The sequence below is a fragment of the Pseudopipra pipra genome, chromosome 8, assembly GCF_036250125.1.
Source record: "Pseudopipra pipra isolate bDixPip1 chromosome 8, bDixPip1.hap1, whole genome shotgun sequence".
NCBI lineage: Eukaryota > Metazoa > Chordata > Aves > Passeriformes > Pipridae > Pseudopipra > Pseudopipra pipra.
This window is the reverse complement of record NC_087556.1, coordinates 26,177,883-26,199,978: the sequence shown is the minus strand read 5'-3', so window position 1 is coordinate 26,199,978 and position 22,096 is coordinate 26,177,883.

Genomic DNA, 22,096 nt, shown 5'->3' with positions numbered 1-22,096 from the left:
CAAAGGACTATTGCACTATTGCTGGCAACATGCATCCTCCTGGGAGGCACGTCATATCCTTGAAGATCAGGAAGGATGTCACCCATGCTCTGTAATTCCAATCAGTCCTAAATAAATCCTGCAACTGTAGCCTATTTTGGGTTTCTCCTACAAATATAGAACAGTAAACCTACTTTTCCCACTACTCTGATAAGATCTTCCCACAGCTAGTAAATAGTGCACCCTTTATAGGAAAGACTTAGAAATTACATCCAAAGTCAACTCTAGTTTTGCCATTTGTACATTAGAAGACACCACATTTCACCCAGTTACTCTGTATATTTGGTTAATTTTGAGTCTGACCTCATGAGAATATTTGCTCTTGTCAACTTCTCAAAATCAATTTATAAAACCTGAAGAGGATTGACTGTGTGAACACTTTTAATGTGATGGTGTTTAAAGTCATGCAGGATAGCATAAATAGCCTTCAGACTAACTACACTAAATTATTTCACTTGCCTAACAAAAGCTGAGGGTGATTGACATAGGCAACCCAAGAACTCAAGTGGGCAGTTCTTCACTGAAAGGCAGTACCTCATTGCTGAAGACGAGGTATGATTAGTGTTTGTTGACAATTCAGGAAATCATATGCAAATGCTAGATTTTCATTGCACTTGACTGAGGGGATTTGTTTGAGTGTGTCTTTATTATTTTGTGGTTTTTCAGCCTAGGACAATACATGAGAGTTATTCAGATCCTGAGAAGCAGTAGGGAAGCAAGAGGCAGAAGGGGTACCTCAATTTAAAACCTCTATGCAGTGGTTATTCAAGTAGCCTTGTCCATCTTTTTGAAGACAATGAAACTATTCTTATGGTTAAATACATGGAACCAAGCTTACAACTGCTTCACAAGAGTGAGTCCTGTTTGGACACAGTGGTTGAAAGTGGCTTTAAAGTTTCTTCCCGAGATTAACTGGTGGTGGGAAACAAGATTTAAACCACATATATGCCTATAAAGAAGGCAGAAATAGTTCCCAAGAGGTAAGATCATAAACATTGCACCAGACACCAGGTGAAATAACCCTGCAATGTAGTGGTACTTTTTGAATGTAATTGCATGAAACTATCTGCTGTTGTAATGTTTATTTTACAATTATATTTTTTTAGATAAATATATATATGAGTATAAGCCGTTTATTGTATGCAAAAATGTACTTTTACCTCATGTGAATGGCCTTTCATCAAGCAGTACCAGACAGCTGCACTGAGAGTACTGAATACTGAATAAATAATATACACAGTATTTCTCATTAATAGCCCAGACATCAACAATAAAAGCATGAACTCAAAGAAACAGGAGCCACATGACAGGAGAATTTGGTGACTTGATCCATAAACTTCAATTTAAGTTCCTGTCATAAAATATTAAATACAATAATGATGTCATTCAGCAAATCAGTCTCTGATGAGCATTAAGAATTCCTGATGACAGCTCCTGGGAGAAGGAGGGATTCTGATGAAATCAAGAGGAAATAGGTAGTCCACAACAAGTTCAAAATGCCACTCAGTTGTGCTGTATTGATAAGATTTTCATTACTGCCACTGAGTCCCCCATGATGATCAGAGAAGCAGCAGAGAAGGTGGCTCCAGTTTCCTGTGGCTATTAACAGTTTGTCCTGAGTGTGAGGATGGAATTACTCATCATGCACCTCTTTACACTTCTCTCTGCCCACTCACCTACACTTAACCATGCCATTGCTTCCTAAGCTCAGAACCTGGTTCTGGTTTGCACTCCCTGATTTGACAGTATACAGTAAATCCTATGATGTTTTGCTCTCACTCTGTATGGTCTGTACTGGACATGTCAGTTACCTGTGCTCCAGTCCAGAAGGATTCAGTGCCATCCAGTGCAAAGCACTGCAGAAAAGTTACTTCACCAGGATACAAGTGCCCCAGCATTGGTGAGGTGGAGGGAAAGCATCTCTGAAGGGAACATCTTGGACTAAACTCATTTGGCCCATGGTCTTATGAAAGGTTTTGGCAACAACAAGACCACAGAAAAACCAGTAGGACGAAGATGAATTACTTCAAGGATCCTCAACACCTAAGCTATTTCTCTAAGTAATGTCCCTTAATTTTCTCCTTAAAGTGGGTATAAACTGTTGTAAGGCTTCATTCAGGACCTGAACAAGCCAGAGAAACTTAGATAAAAAGAAGGCTGTAGGCACTTTGACTTTTAGGCTGAAGTCATGATTTCATTTTCTGCCTTTGCTCACAGAACTTTTTATTATAAATTCCAAGAAAGATTATGCTGTAATAAAGAGGTTAGTCAGTGGAATTAATGGCTAAGAAATTTAGAAGAGATGAACAGGAGAGCCTTGCTGTGCTGTGTGTCATTGGCTTGTGTAATAATTCACTGTTGTCTCGGAGGAGGTCAGCTAGTCAAACACTAGCTCAAATCTGGGAAGGGACTAATAATATATGACTCTTGCCATAGCTTACAGTCATGCAGGCTTTGAGCATGAACAATCAATTTTCATACAAAAAAAGCTGCCATTGTAAAGAGAAGACATTTGAAATTGCCTCCTCCATGATACTGATTCTTAGGGCTGGACAGAGCCACCCTTCAATTTGTTCAGCAGTACCACAGCCATGACCCGGTCCTTCATGAAACCACCAAAGGTTTTTGTTTGATTTTCTACAAGCAGAAAGTCCTCTCACACATACACATATTTCTTTCAGGCTCTCGAAGAGTGAGGGTGATGCCAAACAGGAACTTAGACAGAGAGAAGAAAAGGGCAATCTTTACTGTTTTGCCACCTTAGACAAAGGCATCTGTAAATGGCAAGAAATCAGATGTGATAAGCAGCTCTCGCTTGTCCAATTTCTAGAATTTCCATGGAAACCTAACCAATTGCCAGACTGTACATGGTAGTGTACATGAAAATCGTGTGTATGAGAAAGGAATATTGAAGCAATTTATTTTTTTAAGCTCCTCAGGGGCTTGCTAGCCCCCTTACTAGCCACTAACACCTTCATCCTAATTACACTCTCATCCAGTCAGCCAACTCTATGGTAATGAGAGGTGGACTGAAGTAAAGACTGCACAAAAATCATGGGGTATAGAAATATGTATGAGCCCAGTTCATTACTTTTAAGGAGTGCTGCACATATTAAATGCATCTGGGACTCAGCCAGCGCTGAATGCCATACACATACATTTACGTGAGGTATGGAGGTACCTCCTTTTCCTCAAGTGACAGAACACTAGAAGAAAGGTCAGATTTATGAATTTCTAAGCTGCAAGGCTGCTTGCTGATGGTTTAACAGCCATTTTCTGAATTACAAACCTTTGTATAGAAGTTTTGGACATTGAAACAGGTAAAGAAAGTAAAAATCTAACCTGCACGGGGAATTATTATTATTATTGTTATTATTATTATTATTGGTGTTTGTGTTGTTGCTGTTAATATTGTTAATAATTAAATATTTATGATTGAATGTGGAGTCCCCTTGCAAATTTACTACTATTACTACTACTACTACTACTACCACTACTACTACTACTACTACTACTGAATTTGCAAGGACATTCCACAATTCGGGTCACTTGTTAGACCAAAAAAAAAAAAAGGTGCAATAAGATTAAGAACAGCAGTTATTGAAACAGAACAGCTTAAACCTAGTGAGGAAATTCAGCCAGTTTGCAAGGCTGGCAGCTAGTCAGCCAGTGAATGGGCACTCACAGCAACAAATCCCAAGCAGTGTTTGAATTCAACACAGGATTTCTTTCTCACATTTGAGTCCTAGTTTATAGAGCTCAGGACAAGGTTTGTTAAATTAGGCTATAATTCCTCCATTATAAAATGACATCTTAATGGTTCTGATCTTTTGGAAGACTTTTAGCAGATTAGGAGGTGATGGGATAGGGGAAAAGATTTATTGCATGCTCAAAGCTATGTGGTAATCCAAAGGGATTTATAGACAGTACTCTTCACTACTTGTGCTGAACAAGGATGTGAATTATTTGATTCTGATAACATGAGAATCCTCTTACAGTACAGTATGAGCTTGAGAAAATGTGAACATTGCTAAAAAAACATTCAAAAATAGTTTTCTCCTTTAGCCGTTAGTTATCTTTAAAGGAGTAAAAACCTGGTTTTGTATAATTTTTAAGTCCCCATAGATAGAGAGAAACTCTGAATAAAAACTGCATTGAATGTCTATGGATACAGATAGATGGAAATTTCCATCAGAAATGTTTTTCCGGCTGCTGAAGAGTGCAAAGTCACAGAAGTTAAAAGTTCATGCAAGGTTATTAATTTCAGTTTCGACATGGAGGTTTCTAGGATTTGGGAGATAATTTTATATCTGGATAGGGGAGATTTGAATTCATGGCCTTGTTCAGCCCAGTCCAGACAAGACACAGGGCTTAAGGGTGCCCCCAGATATGTTGTCCTGCTGCATCTGAGCTATTTTAGTCAGTAGCTCTCCAGTTGCTTTCCACAGCTAATCCATTGCAAGGAGAAAAATATCCTCTCCAAGACTTGCCAGTAAAGCTGAATGTGTACCCCATAGTTACACTATTTTCATCTGAATTATCTAGACTATGAACGAACTACAGTTTAAAGAGTTTGTACATAATGCAGTATATACAATGATAGCTACTCATTCATTTGAATCTGAAATATTCATGCATGTCTGATCAGATACTCTTACAAACCTCATTAATATATAGCTTTGGGTTAATTACAGAAATGTTTTCATTCCAACTTCAGGATGTAGTAAAAAATTATTGTCTTCACACATGAGAGGAGACAAAGGGATTATATGATCAATCCAAGGTTATAAATGATATCTGTGGGAGGCCCAGTAAGAGAAGAGCTAAATCCTAATACTTCATCCTTGCTTCACTCTCCACACTTTGGAAATTTGCTTTCAAGAATTTTAAAAGAATTGACAAAAGAATTGATATTCTTAGCCAATACAATTGATATTCTTAGCTGTAACAATTCATATTCTCAGCTGGAACAGTAGGGAAATCCTATAGCAGAAATATAAGTATGAGAAGAGGTTAAACTGGGAAACAAACAGTTGTTAGTTCAAGAATAATTTCACTGGAAATAAACAAAAGCCAGTTTTTTTAAAAAAACTTGATAAACCTTTTTCCCCTTAATAAAAATCTCAAGTTTAGTTCCAAAGGGGTCTGCTCTTCAGACTGATCTGAACTGATAGACAAGCTAGACTCCCTTAAATGCTTTTATGGTGTTAGTACATCTGAGTGCTAGGTCACATAATAAGCAACCAAGAAATTGGGCTACATACAGAGATGATATTTCTCATACCTGAGAGAATTCTAAGATATCCTGAAAAAGGCAGAATAAAACTTGGAAATCAGCAGTGAAAGCCAGACAAATTCACTCTCATAACAAAGCTTGATTTTTTTCAACAGGCGTGATAACTAATCATTTGCACAATTTACTATGGAACAAAGTAGATACTCCATCACTTTAAAATTTTAAATCAAGTTGAGCGCTTTTTCGATGAGATGTATTTATTAAGCTGGCAGCACCATGCTTCAGTGGGGTGGGAGAGGGGACAAATCACATGATGGAATTTGTTACTCTGCATCATAAAGGAAAATCGCACAGGAGATTCCTTCTACCTATCAGACCCAACATCTTTTTTTAGTGGTGTGCAGTGACAGGATTTCACTGTTGTTAAAATCTGATTTAACCCATTATGTGTTTCTGCAGAAAAGCAGGAAAGTACCCCAAAGAACTAAAAATGGAAAGTTTAATATAATCGCTCAGGTTAGCATTTTGCAAACCACACACAGAAGAGTGCTTATGCATGCTTCTTTCTGCTTTTTCTCAGAGCTAAATCTTTGCAAATATTTAGATGTGTCCACCACAACTGACAGCTGCTACATCTTTCATGATTTAACACACTTCTGTACTAAAGGACTCTCTCTGATTTCTTTATTTATTCTATTTTGCCCCTCTGTGTTCTCCCCGTTGGAATCCAATTTGTGATGCTAATTAAAAGCCAGTGCCATTTCAACTGGGGAAGATTCTTGCCCTGCTAAAATATATGTATTTATTTCCTTCAGATGTACAATTACTGTTCTCACACAATAGTTGCCACAGAGCATAAAATTACTTCAATGTCAAGTTTAGCAATTGGAATTACACCCTGGCTGTAATGCTTTTAATTAGCCATTACTCATTGGAATGGAAACTTGTTTAATAGTTCTTTCACTTGATGAGACTGATTTTCACTGGAAGAAAAGGCAGCTGTCCTCAACCATGCTAAATTTGAGATTATGTCAAGCCTTCGGGTTGTATCCAGGACATAGAGAATGCTTTCCTTCACTCTGCTTAGCACTAGTCAGTGCTACGAACTGCACTGCATGGATTGATCTGTAATGTGTCTGTGGAGTACCTAACAGTCTGCAATGAGTCATAACAAGAGGCTCCTTAACATGATAGTTTTGAGATCAAGTCTAGGAATTTCAAGAGGGTTAATAAATAAGAGTGAGACATTCACCTCCATGCAATAAGAGTGTCAAGTCTATGTAGACCTCCATCTTATGGGCTGAATTGAATTGTTATGAAGGGGTGAAGTGTAGCACATTGTCACTCAAGTGGGTATCTGAGCTCTGCATAGCAGTTGAGCAAGTTGCTGCTTGTTACTTGACAAGTGCATGCCAGGTGGCACACCTTGGAATGGTAGGAGCTCTTCTGTGCTTTCAGTCCTTGTATTTGGGCTCATATTAATGAGCTTTACAGATCCCAAGAGGGAGTGATGGAACAGGGCAACATCAGTCTCCAGACTGAAGGGATTGCTGTGTAGCAGTTGTCATACAAATCAATCCCTCCTGGTCACAGCTCTGCCTGGCCCCTCTCTCACCTTGTAAGAGACACAGCAATGGAGGCTCCCTGTTTAGTATCATCATCATGGTGGGCTAGTTGTTACTGGTTTAGTTTCTAATTCCTGCTTCCCTTGCTCCCTCTTCCTGCCGAGGTACCTGCCTCCACTGACTGCACCTCTAAGTGGGTGTTTTCCCAGTCTGGGTCAGTGTAGGAAGTTTAAGCAGATGGATTAGGGTTGTTGGCATTAAGCCACAACCAGCTATGTCACCTCTCACCTGATGGCAGCCCCTCCAGTACTTCACCACTCTTAGAGTAATTTACTCTTCTGTTTTTCTGGTTCTGCAGAGATGCAGAAGAAACCTCGTTAGGCCAATTCAAGTGCACTGTACTTTGTGAAGGGGAATAAGACACTGGAAGTGGGAGGGAATCTGAAGAATTTGTTCATGTCATGTTGACTGTCTACAGTCAAATATACATGACTGGATTATAAAAGCAAAATGTGCTTCCATCACTTTATTTCTTCTCTCACATTAATGTTCACACATCACTGGGCTACTGTTGGTTCCCTGAAATACGATGTTTGTACCTCGTGATATACAACAAACTTCTGCAAACCTATAAAATAAGAATGGTCCTTGTCTCATTCCTACTCCAAGCACCTTACAAAAGCAATGCATTAGGCAATGGTAGATCAACAGCTGTCTAGTTAAATAAATAAAATGACCATCAGTCTTTCTGCAAGTGGAGCTCATGTAGTTTTCAGCCAATTTTGCAGAGGAAGGAACCCTGTCTAAGGCAATATTTGTTTTCAGTACTATTTTGATTTACAGTGCTGCTCTTCACTTTGGTATTTCCTGATGAGTAACGTGTACATTCTGCAACCCAGTGGATAACAGTGGATAATCCTGTCTTGTTGGATTAGGAATTTTTCACCAAAACCTGGTTTTTACTTCGGTTGCCCAAACCTAATTAGGGTTATGGAATTAGTTAGAGTATATGACAGACCATCTGTTTCTGCTGTTCCTACCTAAGTTTTGATCAGCTGGCCAACTTCAAATTAACTTGATGAGACATAGAGCTCCTACACTCAGCCCTCCTACAGGGTGCAGGTCAAGAATGCCCTCCGGGGATAGTTGTGTGGGCCCTGAACATGCCTACAAATTGATTTTGTATAGGTGGATTTTTCATATCAAGCATACCAAGGGCATCAAGTAGTCTTAAAGGAGATAAAGCTATCGGCTGGGGGCGGATGTGGGGTTGTAAAAGATGTAGGAGAAAATCCAACGTAATACAATCAAATATAAAGCTCCTAGAAAAACAGATCTTTTTAGGCCTATGGATTATAGTAACAACTAGTTCATTAAAATGCTGACTTCTGCAAAATTGCTATTTAATTTTGGGCAATGTTATTAGTTACAACTATTTTCAATTTTCCTCTTAGGTAGGAAGGGAAAAAAAATGGAAGTAAAACCTTTTTTTTTATTTGGGGTAAATTTGTATAAGCTAATGGAAACTATATTACACATAAATGCTTCTCACATTTTCCTTCATGGAACTGATTTTATGGCCATACTACCTGCCTCATGAACAGTCACTGCTACTGAGATTTCCCCACATACTGCACTTTTATAACTAAGATAACTTAATTTTGGACCCACTTCAAACAAAATTTAACATTTCTAAATGGAATTATGTTCAAAATTTTTTTTCAGGAAAGAAGTTTTATGCTTTGTCATTCTACAAAATTAGGATCAAAATATGAATCAAAATATTAGAATTTTGTACGAGAGGAGAAATCCAATTTCTGAATTAGACTAACTGTAATTCCATAGTTAATTAAAATCATATCTTTGTATCCGTTTATTTATAATATCATAATCTACATTATCATCTTCAAATAAATGTATTGATAACAATTAATGAGTGATGCTATCTTACAAGTGAGTAAATATCATGAAATATGTTTCTGATACAAACTCATTGAAATATTTGGAAATTCTCTTTGACTTCAGTGGCCTTTGGATCAGGTCCCTGGTGTGTTTATCTGACTTGAAATATTCCCAAGGTTGTGCTGTTCTGAATGAGAAATAAAGTAATTCAATTCCAGATATTATGTAGCTTAGCAGAAGGAGAAAAAAATGAGGTCATGATGTGGTTATGAAATTTTTGTTCTTTTTTGCTGCTTTTTCCCAGTGTGGAAGTAGGTAAAGCTTTCATCTCTTCTGGGCAGCAGTTATGAGGATCAGGTAATAGGAAGAATTTCATTTAATCAGTTCAATGAATTTTGCCTCATTAGAAATTCATGCAAATTGTCAAGTTCTAAGTCCTCCCGAGACTGCCCTGGTGATTTTTGTTGTTGTTGTTGTTGTTGTTTTTTGAGAAGTGCATAGAAAGGTTTTATCCATAGACTATTGGGTTCAGCTAATTACATTGAGAGCTAATACGATTTCCTTGTTTATGCTGTTTGTACAGGAAGATGATTGTCTAATCCTTTAAGCAGTACATTTAATTTTGGTTTCTATTTCAAGCTTTAAATTGTGTTAACTACTTCTAGTTCTCAAGGTAAACATAGTCTAAATCTTAAATGTTTTCTTCTGAGTAGCTTCAAGGATGAAGCTGCTCTGGTTTCATTTCATTTGAGGAACATCATTTCATGCCCATTGGTTCTAAGCTGGAGGGCAATGGTGGAAACAGGGGAGACAGAACAAGAAAACTACTTTTCTAAAGCAAGTTCGGGACTTCATCTGCAAAATTGTCACACGGTGCCTAGCTAAAATGTTCATTGCTACACTACAGTCATTATTACTAATTATCTATCTGTTTGTCACATATGTCTAATCTAACTGTCCATCTCTGAGTATTTTAAATCTGCATTTGAAAGTATATAATGAAATTATACTTGGACTAGCAAATCTGTGTACATTAATTACATTTCCTCTCTTTAGAAGTTGCGTTTCTGCTGTATTTCTGAAATAATATTGAAGGAAAAAAAGAGTTGAAAAAGTCTTGAGAAAAAAATAAATATCACTACCTAAAACTGCATGCAGATGTTATTGTCAGGCTAGTCTTCCTTCTGTTTTTCTAGTTTTTATTAAAAAAAAATAAAATAAAATTATAGATTCTGACAACTGTCACTATTGAAGCCCTGGAGCTTTGATGGGAGTTAAACACCTCTTGCTGTATTTCACCATTGACCCTTATTTAGATTCTAGGCACACATTATTAAATTTGTGCTGCAATACAGTTAAGTTTGATGTCCCAAGGTATCATCACCCAAGAAGCAGTTATACTCCACTCTTTTGACATTTCCTATAGGTCTTCTCTAGAAGAACTTTCAGCCCATGATCCATTATTTCTAGGCAATTAATGAAAGGTGACATTAAACAAAAGTTCTTATAATTTCTCCAGAAGTTTACCTAGAAGAAGGTATCCAGAAGTCTGAATCTCCCTTGGAAAATTTGTAGGAAGAATCTGTAAAAAACCCCACCTTGAAATCCACTAGTTTCTACTGTTGCTTAAGCATGAGTCTCAAGTGCAGGTATACCTAGAACATGCTAGATAAAGTACTACCTCCAGATATTTATAATGGAGATATCTACACCTGAACTAGCTGAGGATGTACTTTTAGGACTTGCTCTAAGGAGAGAGAGACATGTAAATAGAGAAATTAAACTTGAGCTATCAATTGTGCCTTAGATGAATTCATCTAAATCACTCTCTTTATTTCCATTCCTACAGAAGAGAACTGGTGATGCATCTTCTCTTTCCTCTGTTTTGAATGCCTATTTAGGTGATAGACTCTTAATATCAAAGATATTCTTGGCTGGACATTAATCCTTTATCTTAGTTACACCTGGAATCACAGAATATATCAAGTTAAAAAGGGCCCGTAAAGATTATTAAGTTCACGATCCATTGAGTCCACCATAGATACTCTTATATATACACTGTATATACTCTTTCTTCATTATGGCTACAGGAAACAACCTGAAGGTCATATCCCCGGTGGCTTAAATTAAGCTCTTCAATCCTCTAAAAATTATTAAATTCTCTTGTATTAATTAAGAGAAGATTCAATTGAATAAATGTTATGTTAATTTTTGAAGGAGAGTGCAGAAGTTACCGTGGGATTCTCATCAGAATCTATACTGGTACTTTCACTGCTTAACAATTTCATAAGTGATCTGGAAAACTAAGTGAATAATGTTGGGGCAAATTTTGTCAACAATGCAAAATTTGGACTGACAAAACTAAGGCAGCTAAAACTGGAGCAGAACAGGAGGAACTATAGAGTATCTCATGGTACCAAGTGACGCGATGGTAAAGCAGCCAGTGAAATCCAACAGAAAATATTGCAACTGGGGATACTAATTCTAGCTGTATTATTTAGTGATCGGTCCAGCAGGAAGTTTCTGGCAGATTGTCTTGGCTACTGCAAATCTGAGTTCCTTAAGCCTGTCCCCAGCTCATCATATCCATCTCTTCTTTTCTATCAGTCTAAAAAAGCCCCTATATTTTCTTGTTTAATGGTAGAGGGTTTTCTTTTAACTTCCAAGTACTTCATAGACCTGTGTCAGAGTACAGAAAGAAGAATGGTCAGAGTACAAAAAGAAGAATATTTAAGGTGGCAAAACCAACAAGAGGTTGGTAGGGATGAATCAAAGAACATGGAAAAGGGAGAAACAAGGCAGATTTGCTGAAAGGAATATTGTTCATAACTCAGCAAAAAACTGTGGAGCATGTGTGAATATTTCCCTAAACTAAACAGAAAAGCCTATTAAGCACGCACCTATGGTGCATCATCATCCTGACTCTTGAGAGAAGCTCTTCTCATTCTGCACCAAAAAGTGGCACATTCAGAAGGGCACAAAACAGAATGACAACTCAATCAGGAAAGTTAGAATGACAGCCATGCAAGGAGACATGCAAGACAGATAGCAGGGATCATAAGTATACAGCCAATTCTCAAAAATCACATACCATGTTAAGACAGTGAAAAAGAGATGATGAGGATACACGGGATTATTATTGGGTGTCAGAGCTTATAAAACTTAGAAGGGAAAAACATTTACCAACAACACCTAACTAAATCATGGACCTTGTTGACACAGTATTTTGTAGATGTTTAAAAGTATTGATGGATTAAAATAGAAGGTAAATAAGATATAGATCACACTGGTACCTATTACATTCTTTAACTGGGATATAACCTCCAGTTCAATGTTGTCAGAAAATAGAGGGGCGTATCACAAATATTTTCAAAAACAACCAGCATCCTCTGGATCAATAAACATCCTCATTTCTGTCAGTCTAAGAACACCCTGTGTTTTCTTGTGTGATAATGGAGGCTTTGTCACTTTTTTTAACTTCCATGTTAACCTGATAATTTCCACTATGGTGATGGACAGCAGGAAACAGAGTAAACAGAAATGTGCTCATCTTCACAGAGGATCAGGCTGCCAGAGGTCAGGCCCAAGTTTTTCTGTTAGACTACAGAGAAGATAAAGGAGGCCTTTGGCTCATTCTTGCTAGTGATAGCTCACCAGGCAGGGGAGAGATGACTTTCAAACTCCTGCCTCTGCCCTTGCTAATTGTACCGTTAAATAAGAATTTTGATGAGCCACAGTTTGTTGCAAAAGGTAATATAGACCATTTACACCTTTGTAAACTCTTAAGGACACAGTGTAACACAGCTGAAATGTACCAGCCAATATTAAAAAGGCAAAATAACTGATGCAGGAGGTTACCTGGGTGTATCACAGGTGTAATATGTCTTATCAAGGACAGTACACATTTACCTTTATTTCCAATCTGTTTTGGACATGCAGTTGAAAAATAATATCTTAGTCTGATCTTGAAACTCAGACCAAACAGTTCAGTTGGATTTTATCAACACTCTTTTATTTCACACTCTTTTTAAATGGGAAAATCATTCCCCTCATTTACACTCAAGTATTGTCTTGCAACCTGCAGATAAGAATTTTCACTTTGGTATTTAAATTACCAAAAATTGCATTTAATTTGTATGTAAATCATAAATTTTTAGCTGAAAAGTATGGTGCCTATTTGGCAAACTTAATAACTGTTTCAATTCAGATTGTACTTTAAGCTGATAGCTTTCTCTTTACTACCTACATCACTAGTTTGAATATTGATGAAGAAAGGGAATTGCTTAGAACTGTTTGAACAATTTTGGGGATTTTTTCATTATTAAAATTATCTCTAAAGAAGTTTTCATTATCAACAATCTTTGAAGACATTTTCTTTCACATGAAGATTGGGTGTGAGATGAAGGGAAGGAGGGAAATTGTTGTGATGGTTTTGAAAGAAACAAGAAAATTTTTAGCTAAAAAGTTCATTCACTAGAAAAGCAATAATCTGTTTTGTTAAAAAGACATTTTTCTTCAAAATCAATATGTTTTAATTGATCTGTTTCTGTAGTTAAATACCATATTTCAATCCAGAGAAATGGACTCTACAATACATCATTACTTCAGGCATATGATATCTCTTTGGAACACAGGAACAAATTGATAAGGTTAGCTTCTCACATTCCAGTGATTAACAAAGATTTTGTCAACCATTCCTCAACACCTGAAGGGTAAAATAAATAAATAAAATCAGAATTAAAAGGCAGGCAGAATTCCCGTCTGGATAAAGATTGCTGATGAAAAAAGATTTGTGCTTTATTTGAACACATTTTCCTTGCGAAGTTATCCCTCAGTGACAATGCCATCTTAGTGTAAAGTTAGAAGGTTATAATTTTCAAAGTAAATTAGACTTCATATATATTCTGAACTTTAAGATTTTGCATGTGTGCTTAGGTAAAATATATGTGTTACCTTGAAAAAGCTGTAGAACTGTAATAGTCAAGAAGCTAACTATCCAGCTGAATTCCTAAAAAAAATAAGATTTTTCTGTTCACAGAAAAATTGTTGGTTCTTAAAAGATTTCACCAACCATATAAGTCATTTTACCTTTATTTGCAGGAACATTCCTGTGATTTCAAAAGCACTCATTGCCTCAGCTAGTAAGTACTACATATATGTACTGATTATGGCCTCATGTTCAGCGTAAAATGTTGCCCAGAATTAGATACACCAGTGCTCTTAAGGCTAAAAGAGTTCTATAATCTCTGTAATAACAGCCCTCATGTCAGAATCAAGCCCAAGGGACTGACTGTGATTTAGCTGTCCACAGACAGCAGCTATTTTCAACACCAGGAAGAATTTCTCTTCTGCAGAAGTCAGCTGAAAAGGGTAAATTTACCCTTGTCAGACTTGACGTCTCTCTGAAAGCCCAATTATTTTCAAATGCCTGTATTTGCTGGGGAATGATGCTCAGGCAGAGATGGCCATGGGGATGTGAACTCCACAGTTGTGGCAAGCATCAGATCTCTGGCCTTGGTACTCATGAACCAGAAAACCTGCATGGTCCCACTGAGTAAGGACACAGGAATGCACTTTTATCCTGGGAGGCGGCAAGGTCTAAAGTTTTCTCTCAAAGAAGTGAATGACCTGCTTAAGGCAATGTTAACCTTAAAAGAAGTTTTACTTCCCCTCTCAGGGTTCTGGTCTCTGTAACCTATTCATTCCTAGGAAGACCCATGACTGAACTCAGCAGATTAGTGCTTCTCTGACTACAGAGAACATGGCAGTGCCATGACTCTTCCTAAGGGAAAAACAACTGTAAAAAATGGGGATCAACCAGCACAAATTCTGACTCAGGCCTGGGCTGGGCATGAAGGATTGATGTACCTTTTCCATAAAACTATTCAGGCAGCATGTGGCTTCAGTCCCAGGGATGAGTGACTGCCTGGTTCATACTCGTAAAACTGTGGATGAAGACAGTCCCAGTCAAAGCTAAGATTCAGGTAATCAGGAGATCCAAATTCTCCAGATGTGCTCACAATTGCAATCAAAGTTACCCACTAAACAGTGCTGGAGACTCAGATCCTCTGAGCATGCCACATCCAAACACCATTGCTACTAGACTCCACTTGACACAGTATATTCAAGAACCAGTTTTACTGAAACCATCTCAAAATATTCATTTGTGTTTCAGAAGAGCATTAAAAGCCACACAGACTTTCAAAGGACCTTGTAGAAAACACTGGATGAAAAATACTTTTGGTATATTCTTAGTAGGCAACAGTCTCTAATCTAGAAGTGTAAATTAAGATGGGAATACACATGTATATATACACACATAAAGGTACACATGGGCACCACGCACGGACATATACACATGACCTTCACTTGATACTTGAGAAATTGATGAGCTGAGGAACCACAAATTTTAATCCAAATCAGTAGAGATAGGTAAAGAACCTTTTTCCTGGGTCCTGAGTCCATGAAATGGTTCAGAGTGATTGCTCCCCAAGGTAGTCTCTCTCCTCAGGGGGCTGATGCTAGATGGGCTGCAATTCCAAGTGAGACCTTGCCATGCAATTGTCCAGCCTGCCTCCCTACCCCTATTGGGGATAGCCATCCCATACAGTAGCTGAACAGTCTTCCCTGACTTTTCTCTGATATTTTGTGCATCCCATCATTTGTTTTCTTTTTCTGGTCATCCCAGAAAGTACCCTGTTAAATCACCACCAGCTGTAGAGTTTCGTATTCTGGCATACCCTGGTGTGCCAACAGTTTCAATCTGAGACCCCTGCATTAGCATGTCTTTCAGTAAGACTAAATCACTCTTGACAAATAGATGCCTGCAGTAGCTGATGAAAAATGGATAGGCTTGCTTGACATAAACAGGCTTTTGGAGAAGTAATTTATTGAAAATTTCTATCCTGGTTGAGGATTCTGGGCTTCAGTGCATTAGTGCTGAGTGCTTCACTCGTTACCTTACTAGTTTTCTTATGGAGCTTTATTAATTTCCCCCTCACTCTCCCTTATCCTTTGCCTTCCTTCTATCTCTATTGTCTGGTATGAGAATGTCTGAGAGCTAAAATTCAGTTTTCCTTCCATCTTTCAAGTCTTCAGGAGGCTGAGACCTGCTCAGCCAGAATATTTTCAAAATACCCTGATTCCAGGAAGTCTTAACCAAATGTATTCCTCCTTGGATATGCTGCAAGTAACTTCTCCTCTCCCTGTTTTGTGTGATTTTTATGAAAGTCATCAACAGGAGCTATTTGAGGTCGTTTTCCACCTGGAATGAGGTAAAAATTAGGTGTCAGGAGAGAAGCAAATTTGCATTTCATGAATGCAAGCGTCTCCTTCTGTCTGAAAATGACACCACCACCTACACATAAACATGCATGCACCATTTCCCTCCTCTTGTGAAGGCGTCATGATGTTTGTTGATTCGCACTGATTGACAGTCAAATAAAACATCATATATTCTGCTGAGCTCAAATAAAAAAAAAAAACCACAAAAAAACCAAAGAAACAAACCAAACCTAATCCACCAGAAAAGTCTGACAAGAAGGGAGCTTAAATTCTTTGTTCTATAGTTGCTCTGACTTTATAGTTTCCACAGGAAATAAAATTATCACATACTGCCCTTTGACAAATATGGTGGGAGCTGAATCCATAAGGAAAAATGTCCCTTTTAGGAAGAGTACTGCCCAGTTTCATTATTTCCACACCAGCAGAGAATAGTTACAATTTCCTCTGTAGTGCTTTTTTTTATGATATAGATGATAAAAAGAACACTGATTTTGAGTGGTGCTTGCAGGCAGTCAATAGTAGTGATGAAGCCTTTGAAAATCATGTTCACTCCTTGTACCACTGAGCTACCGACTTTGGGGAAATTAATGGTCTTTCTACACTCTTAAATCTGAGAAATACAGGGGGTCCACTTCTGCCCACTGCAAAGGAAAGAGAGAGAAAAATAAAACCCAGTCTACAAAAACATGATTTTTATATAAAAGCAGACTCATAAGAGGACAAGCAGTCCTGTGGTTTGAGCAGTAGCCTGGTTTTGTGAGACAAGTCCTAGTTCTCCGAACTGATTCTGTGTTCTTAGGTGACTCAGAATGTCCTGGCCATGATGCTTCAGGTACGTTCATACTGTCAAATTATAGTACTCTTGATTTAGCTCTGCATGCTCTTTCCAGAAGTGCTCACCACGTACAAGGGTTGGATCATCCCTTTCAGTGATGGTACCCAACATACCATGTGCTTCTCAGTCTACCTGCTGCTGACAAAGGAAAGGGAGCAATGTGTTTCAGTCAGGAAGGATAAATGAAGTGCTTTCAGCACATAAAAGAGGGAACAGCTGGTTGTGTCTGTGGGAAGGGTATGGTGCTCTCAATTCCACTGAGGTGGTTTTCATCAGGAAATGTCAGCATGGCTGTGCAGAATGATAGAGAAAGACAGAAACATGTCAGATTCTCAAAACAGGAAAGGTCTTTGACCACAGTAGCCCCACGACTTAGCAAGTGCACCACTGAGGCTTCATAAGCAATGTCTTGGATTTGTTACTTCTGTTTGTCTGTCTCAAAAGGGTCCTATGAAAATGGGTGCATTTTAAGGATGCCAAGGTACACTGCCAGAGGATACATATATATACAGTTTGTTTCCTTATTTGAAAGGAGTGTGTAGTTCTCCAGAATAGTGCATTTTTTCAAGAGCTCTTTCTAAATGTTCAGGGAGAAGAGTCTGTTACTGCATGATAAGGAAGTTTCTGAGTGATAATTTAAAGATAATCATTTAAGATTTGGAGCAACCTCCTTATGCATACTTCTAAAGTGACTTAGATACAAGTTTTAATTATGCCTATCTGTATCCTGCAGTTTCCCCAAGAAGCCTTTCAAAAAAACCGTACAGCTCTTAGCTGAACAGGGGCCCTGCAATTCATAAACTGTACTTCAGCTTTGGTTGACTGGAAATAGGTCTAATCCAATTGCTTTCCAGCCTTCAATGGAATAATAATACTGAACAAATAACCCCACAGGCAGTCTGACGTTGCTTTTCCTGCCAATCTCAATTTTAACTTGATTGTTTCTTAATGCCATAGGCAATGTCAGGGAGACTCAGGCCAATATGTTGTTGAAGAAGAATAGTCTGAAATATTACTCTTAATCCTATTTTATAGGTACCTGTAAATATTAGTGGTAAACCATAGGCAGATATCTGTAGGGAGATTTAATAGTAGGGCATTATAGCCTGAGGAAAAAAAATGGCAGCTGAGACCTTCTTTTTTGTCCTCCTCTGAGGATTTCTCACTTGTACTAGTGAAATATATTGTACAAGGTGGAAAATTTTGTTCAACAACAAAAACTTCACAGGATCCCTTCCCTTCACAGGATCAGCAATTGTGAATTTGGCCATGGAGAAGCCTCAGTGAGACAGCTCATTTCTCTTGTTGAGTCACAGAAAGAAAAAAGGAAAAAATGTCTCACAGTCTACTTTTATATTACATGGGCAAAAAAAGGGAAAACTTGATCAACTACTCTTATTTCCTGGACTATACAGCAACCTCTATAACAGGATGGATAAGTAGCTTGATATTTCATAGGTTTGTGTTTGAGTTTTTAATGTGCAGCACTACTTTATGGTGAACAGCCATACTTGACTCTTAAGTGTATTCATATCATCCTTGTGTTGTTTCCAACTGACAAACTCAAAATTTTTTAATCACTTTTAGTTTCTAAACATATACATTTTCTCTCTCTCTATATATATATGTGTGTATTTATTACATTATTCTTTAGTTCATCCTAAAAATAGGACTCTAGCTCTTGAATTCTTTCTGTAGGATAACCTGACCAACTGTGTTAACAATGTTTTCCATCTTCATTTCATCAGCTTATTGGCCTAAGAAGTGTGAGTATGTTAATACAAGGTTGTTATGGAAAAAAATTATGTACAATCAGCTCCAAAATGTGACCTTCATGAACTGTATTAGTTACCTTTTTCAAGCTACATATACCACCTTTCAGCACTGTTATCATCCTCTTCTTTTTTATTTCTTATTTTATAATTTATTATTCCTCTATTATACTAATTTTCTGATCCTCCAATTTTCTTTTCCTTCTCTGTTTATTTTTAAAGTTTGGAACCTATAAAATGCTTATTTAAAAGCAAGAACTCTTGTCTTCCCTGTAAGGGAAATTGCCTTATCAAACACAGTTATTGAGTTAGTCTTGTTTGATCTACCTTTTGAAAATCCATATTTTACTTGATCCCATTTTTCAGCTACTTTGACATCTTGAATTACTCTTTTTATCAAAGTATTTTAAACATTTGAAGGCTACAAAGAACTGAAAAATAGGCCTGCACCTTAATTTTCCACTTCTTGAATAAATATGTGCTATTTGTTCTTCAGTTTTACACTACCATTTCCTAACAACAACATTCTAATGAAAATAACTTTCTATAAATTAAAATTAATTGGAAAAAATATTCTCATTCATGGTTGCTGCCATGAGGAACGATATAATGATATTTCCCTCTTTTGAACCCAATTAAATGGGACTTTTCTGAAGAAAGAATGATCAGACCTACCACAACAAGAAACTTCGCATCAAAATGCCTGAATTTTCATATCTTGTTTTTAACTGATGGATTAGACAGCTGAAATAAATCTCCTTAAAAATACTAGAGAGCTTGTGGGTTTATTAGATTAATCTGAGAGAAGGAACAAGTATGATATGCACTATGCAATGTCTTTCAACCTCATTGCCTGCCTATTAGGCTGCAAGAAAAGAATATTTAAGTGTCTGTTTATTAACTGATTGTCAAAGCATCCTGATTATTTCAAGGATATATCTTTGCAGAAGAAAGAGTAAGATGAACTGAAGAATAACAAAATGATGGATTCAATTCCTTTGGGGGAGGGGAGGGAATAAAATAAAATAATGAAACGTAAATGTGTCAGATCCATTTACTCAGGATTGATATTTAATGTAGCTCCCCTTGAAGCTGAAATTAAATTTCTTAAGAGGCATTATTAAAAGGGAGATGGAATGTAACCTTCTATCAAGCTACCATTATTTTAAAAAAATGAGCTTTTTTTTATTGAAGTGTGCTAGTAAATTGATTTATGCAGATCTAAGCAGTAATTATGAAATGTGCTTATCTAGACGCCTTCTGTTTCTATTGATCCTACAGGTTATTCTAATGAAAAGCTCATAATTCTTAATATTCTTGATGTTTAGAATTGTTGGAATTATTTATAACTTGCAGTCCAAGGGTGCTGCTAATGAAATGGAGTTTGGAACTGATTTGTAATGCACCAAATTGTCTGTTTTCAGGCCCTGAGCACAGATAGTTACAGCATTCTGCTTTGCAACCCACAAATGGAGAATGCAACACCACAGTGAAAAAAACAAGACCAGTGTGGAGAAGGAAGGTGACAGTCTTTCTAAGAGTTTCAGATCAGGAAAATGATTAAAACCGGGAGGTAGGAAACTTCTAGAAATGTTGCAATAGGTAAAACAAATGATTTGATGGGTGCTAGCAAAAGAAACTTTATTAAATCTGTCCGATTATTTGTCTACTAGTAACAGTTACCTCTTTGAACAACCTGTGATTTTTAATTTCTTGTGAGGTTTTCTATGAGTCAAACCATCTGTTGAAATTGTAACTGTTACTATGATTAGAAATTGTTGGGGAAAAAATAATAGCCATTCCTTCTCTGAGCAATGAGGACTGAGCCAAAGGCTCTCAGTCCTTATCAGAACACTTGCTCCAAAAATACCTCCTCATGGGGTCACTGTGGGGAAAGATGTCTTGTGTCAGTCCTGAGAGCTCTTTCTTACTGCTCTGCTGTGACCTGAGACCCACACAGGAGCCTATGTGGAGGTGGTAGCTTCTCCTGTGTGGATTTGCTGGGAGAGGGGACTGTGAGGACAGCTGAAGGAAAATAGACAAAAAGTGGGAGGGCAGGTAATTGAGTGAACTAATGAGCTGATATCGCTCTAGTCATAGCCTGTCTGGGGGTATGTGAAACAAGGGTGAAGTATTTTTCTGTTCCTCGTGGTGTTTCTGAGATTTGACTGTCCCTACCTGTGCTTTTCATAGGATAAACACCAGTACTTGCTGCCCTGCTCTGCCAGGATCGACTTCAGGAACTACCTGCTGTGTCTTTATCCTTTCACCCCATCAGAGACAAATCTTACCATAGGGTAAGACTCTTTGGACACTTTCTGTGTCTGCAGGAAGTTCATGTGCCATGTCAATTGGAAGAAAGAGTGGCATGTATGCTAAACATATTACTCCCTTACCAGATAGCAGGGACAGCAGATTTAGTCCATGGGAAGAACATTCTGAGAGACAGAGCTATGGCAACACAACCTGACAGCCATCAGAGTCATTATCATTTATCATTATGGTACCAGCTCATAGCTTCAAGGACATCTCAAAGGTCCCTTTAATGGCAGATTTTTAGTCCCACAGCAGAAAGAAAGCTGATCTAAATTACCATGGAGATTATACTTGGAAATTTCTGGTCCGCATCTAAACACACTGATACACAAAACACGATTTTTTTTTTCCTGTCATTATTCCCCCTTTGAATGCTACTTTGGATTAAGATGAGGACATCTTTCTTCATCTGGACAGGCCTTTCAAATGTCTTTGGTAGACCTTCCATTAATATGTATCTCGGTGTTATCCAGATTAAAATTGTCTGCCACAGGCTCTCTCTGTTAGACAAAATTGCAAGCCAGAGATGACCCAGAGGCTGTAAATTAGCCACCTCTCAATTATGTAGAACAAAACAGGGCATACCCATGAAGCTGTCAGAAACAGATGATGTCACAATGAGCTACAGCACTCTGTGCAAAACCAAGCAGAGCATGAGAATATTCTGAAACAATTCCATAAAGAACTGCACAAACAGGAGCACAACTAATTATAAATACTAAACAGACTCACAGCATTTCTTTTAAAATCCAACAGAATTTCTTAAACTGAAGCCAAATTACATCCCTATTGGCACTGATGCTCACATTTGAAGATTACACTAGACCTTAATAGAACTAGGAAATTGAAACTACTCAGCAAAAAGCGAAAGTTAAGCCCACTAACAGGCATGAATCCCAAGAGTCATTGGCATTACTGTTCAGTGTGTTGTCACATACTCCATTCAAACAGGTGTTGGGCATGGCTTTTACAACAGGAATTTGAATTCTAACATAGCCAAAATTGCCTTTATTGAAATTCAGTTTGGGGTTTGTTTGGTTGTTTGTTTACGTGTTTTTTAAAGAACTGACCATCAACTTGAGAATTTTCCTTAGATGTAATTAGGTAGCTGAAATTTCATTTAGAAAAAAATTCGGAACCAAAGGGC